This window comes from Octodon degus, unplaced genomic scaffold (assembly GCF_000260255.1).
Source record: "Octodon degus isolate 3935 unplaced genomic scaffold, OctDeg1.0 scaffold00069, whole genome shotgun sequence".
In the NCBI taxonomy this organism is placed as follows: Eukaryota; Metazoa; Chordata; class Mammalia; order Rodentia; family Octodontidae; genus Octodon; species Octodon degus.
The window spans coordinates 11,405,931-11,410,167 of record NW_004524645.1 but is presented as its reverse complement, the minus strand read 5'-3'; the positions used below and the strand labels follow the sequence as shown (position 1 = coordinate 11,410,167).

General features: G+C 38.8%; 1 pseudogene; it reads left to right on the top strand.

The window, feature by feature from the left end:
- The first annotated feature begins 1,991 nt into the window (after window positions 1–1,991).
- On the top strand, window positions 1,992–3,851 carry LOC101581431 (annotated as a pseudogene).
- Window positions 3,852–4,237: the final 386 nt, after the last annotated feature.

The following is a 4,237-nucleotide window of genomic DNA, read 5'->3' as shown; positions in this document are numbered from 1 at the left end:
TGCGCTTGACAGGAAAGTGCTTATTCCACTGAGCCATCTCCCCGGCCCCCTCAGATTTTATTTACTCTTTCAGGTTCTCACACTAGGGAGACAACATGATTTTTGCACAGGCGATTTACACAGAATTTATTTCTAATGCCTTCACCCATAAATAGTTTTCTTTTTTTGAACTGTAAATTCTTCAACTTCATTTACTGGTCAGAACAACCCTAATATCTCAGTCTGGGCCTTCTGAAAAGCATGTGCCAAGAGGGATTAGATGGACAAGGTTTCTTTGAGTGTTAAAGGGGCGAAAGTATTAGGGGAAACTTTAGGCAAAAATGCAGGCAGGACACCTTGAAAAGAAGAGAAAGAAGGATAGAGCAGAGTGGATAGGAAGACCCTTGGACAGTATCACAGCCCTGAGGAAATTCTGAGAATTGATGGGGACTTCTTGGGTAAATTGTCCAGCAAAAGAATACAGTATCAGGCAGAAATGGTGGTATTCCAGTGTCTCTGTCATGCTCAACCTTGGATGGGAGCAGCTCCCAAGGAAGTGTGGCCTTGATTTGAATGCTATGATGAATTTACAGATGGAGCAACTTGAGGACATCCATGGAATGTACTTATAAGGGGTCCTCTTGAAGAGAGTTGTAGGCATTGTGTGTCTATGCCCAACACGCTTCGGTATGTGTGATGCTCATGACATGGGTGCAGGTTTCAGCTTGCTCCACATAGAAATGTTACCTAGCAAGTCACAGACAGCAAGGTTAGTGTACTATAGCTTATTTCTCTACTGCTTACTAGTTAGGGAAGAGGGGGAAACATAGTACTGTGCAACAAATAGAACATGAGTTATTTCTAAATAGAGTATTTTACAAAACTTGCTGATAAACCAAGAGAACTCATTAAAAGCAAAGAGTTCTCATACATAAGCTCAGTTTCTAGAGAATATTCTTTGAACTCCTTAAGAAAAAAATGACTTGTCATATTATAGCAGGCTATAGTACAGAATAGTATAAATGCTGTGATCTGGGAATTTTGACTCCTCTCTTATCCTCAGGAATGATAAACTGGTGGTGTGGTGTGAATTGGTAAAACATTTTCTACAACACTTGAAGTTATTTTTTCCATTCATCAAATCCTCTATGATTTGCAGCAAAATTCACTAAATACCCTACCAAGGGGCCTTGACATACTGAAAAAATTGCTGGCTTCGAATTCTCCTTTGAGTTTCAACTATTCCTCCTGAAGGTTACTATCACAAACCACCACAGTTGAAAGGGAAACAAATTGTTCACCTGTGCATTTCTTTACAATGGGAGATATCAAATTTTTATTTATTTATTTTTTGTATTTAGTACAGGGTCTACAGGGTCTCACTATGTAGATCAGACTCATAGTGATTCCCTGTTTTCAACCTCCCAAGAGCTGGGACTATAGGCACGTACCACCACACCCAATCTCAGAGATATCAATTTATGCAGCATAGTTGGTCCTAAAGAGCAAGATGCACTCTCTTCCACAAAAGATGATTGTGTATCCATTTCTCCCCTTTTTTCCTGATGACTGTGACTACTAGCAGTGCTGTAACACTGTAGGCAACCAAAGAACAACAGTGGAAGATCAGAAAGATCATAAGAGGAATAGAAGGGAACTTCCTTGAGCTGATAAAAGACAAGCATGAAAATCCCACACCTAATTTCATACTTGATGGATGGTTTCTCTCTATGATTATGAAGAAGGCATTGAGGTTTTCTTACCACTCTTACTCAATATAGCACCAGAAGTTCTAGCAACTGCTATAAGAAAAAGAAACAAAAGGCATACAAATTGAGAAAGAAGAAACAAACTGTCCCTATTTATAGTTGATGTGATTGTTTTCATAAAAAGTCTCACCCATAAAAAATACCAAAGAGGAAGAAGAAGCAAGGATGACCCCCAGGCCACCCAAAATTGTGCACCGCTGTTGTCACTCATGTCCATGCCTGTGACCTGCTGCCGTTGTCACCATGCCCAAGAGAAAGGCTGAAGGGGTCGCTAAAGGTGATAAAGCCAAAGTGAAAGATGAACCACAGAGAAGATCTGCAAGGTTGTCTGCTAAACCAGTTTTTCAAAAGCCAGAGCCCAAGCCTAAAAAGGCCCCTACAGGGAAGGGAGAGAAGGTACCCAAAGGGAAAAAGGGAAAAACTGATGCCAGAAGGATGGGAATATCCTTGCAGAAAATGGTGATGCCAAAACACACCAGGCACAAAAGGCTGAAGGTGCTGGAGATGTCAAGTCAAGTGTATGTATTTTTGATAACTGTGTACTTCTGGTGACTGTACAGTTTGGAATAGTATCTTTTATCAAGTTTTATAAAAATGCCGAATTTTTTTTTTTACTTTTTTTTAAAGCTATGTTGTTGGCACACAGAACACTTCATTGTTGTTTTGGGTGAAGGAACATATGTCAGTAGTACAATGTCTCCAAAGCTGGATCGATGAGGGGAAGGAACCTGTCCCTGTTGGTTTTGAGAGACTTCCTCTTGGCTCCCAGGAGGAGGGACTCCCTGATTCTGACACATGTGGCCACCGTGGCATAAATGCCTTGTGGTATGGGACAGCTCCCAGTTCATTTTATGTCCTTTTCTTTGCCATAAGCATAGGCTTAACTCCCTTAAGCCCAGAGACCTATTGGGATCTGATTCCCAAAAGTGATGTTACCAGTGTGTTAGGCAATCCGGGCTTGTCAGTAATGTTAAGATGGTGTCCCACAAGAGCAATTGATTTCTTTTTCTAGATTGTGGATCTTCAGATTGATTATTCTGCCATTTTCATTTCCTCAAAGTCAAAGTCAGCATGTGAAACGTTGTTAAACAACACGCTAAATGTGAGATGTCAGCCCTCACTCTAAACTTTGCCTACTTCAGAGCCTCAAATGAAGACTTCACTGGTTTTTATAGTGGCTTTCTGATTTTTGGTAGTCCATCCAAGAAGGAAGTTTGACAGTTGTTGTATAGTGTTAATGACTGTGTGCCCATGTCCTGCCTGAAATACCATGATTGTTTATGAAAAGTATCTTTAGTAAAGCTGGATTCAGTTTGACTTGGAAAAAAGTCATGAAGAATCTACAAAAATTCCTAGAATTAATAAATGAGTTTGACAAGGCCACAGAATACAAGATCAACATGTTAAATTCAATTGTAGTTCTGTGTACTAGCAATGAACAATGAACAGAAATTTAAAATACTATATGAATCACAACTGTTCCAAATAGTTAAATGCTTCAGTATAAAAATATTATAAATTTTGCCTCTTGAAAATTATAAAATGCTGACTTTAAGAAGTTATAACTAAATGGAGGGACATACTATGTTCATTGATGGGAAGACAAAACACAGAGTTCAGTACTGGGATGTTGACATCTTTTTTGGGAGGAGGCATTATTCTGCCTAGCACACAAGCCCTTTAAAGAAAAAAAAATGCTAACTTCGGATCAAGAATAAAAGACTAAGGAATTTCTGGTTGGAATCTAATGTAATCTAATAAAAATAGAGCTTTCTATTTAAGAATTTTTCATGTTCATAATCCCCAGAAACTTCCCCCACAGCCCCATCCCCCTAAAGGCATTCTGGCAAATGAGACAAGGGCTATGTTATTGATCCTTAAGTGCTGTGGAGGAATTAAAATAGGGACAATCTCTTGATGTCTTTGTCTTGAAAAATTCTGTCTTGTCTGACTCCTAAAAGATTGAACTATTCCTTTCAACATCAAATTCAGTCATGATCTCTCCCAACAAGTCAAAAAGTCCTTACTCATCTTTTAGTATTCTGACAGGTATTAGCATTTTCCGAGTTAGCTGAAAATGACTATGCTGAGATCACATTATAAAGCTCCATTAAATATGATTGCTCATATAAAGCAATCAGGAAACCAAGGCTCCCTCTCCAAAGTTTACTGGACATATTAATGCTCTATTTGACTGCCTGTATCTTCCTTGTGCATTTTCTTAAGAAAAGTACTATTTAGAAAGCAGCCTTTGACTCTCTTACTTTTCAGAAATCCTATATGATAACCATTTCACTTCTCTATTTCAAAATAGTATACATACCATTGTGTTCAGTCCTAACTATATATATTTTTTTCTTTTTTTTTTCCGGAACCGGGGATTGAACTCAGAACCTTGCACTTGCCAGGCAAGTGCTTATTCTACTGAGCCATCTCCCCGGCCCCATCTCTCATTATCAGATCTCGAAATATTTTTCTCCCATTTTCTT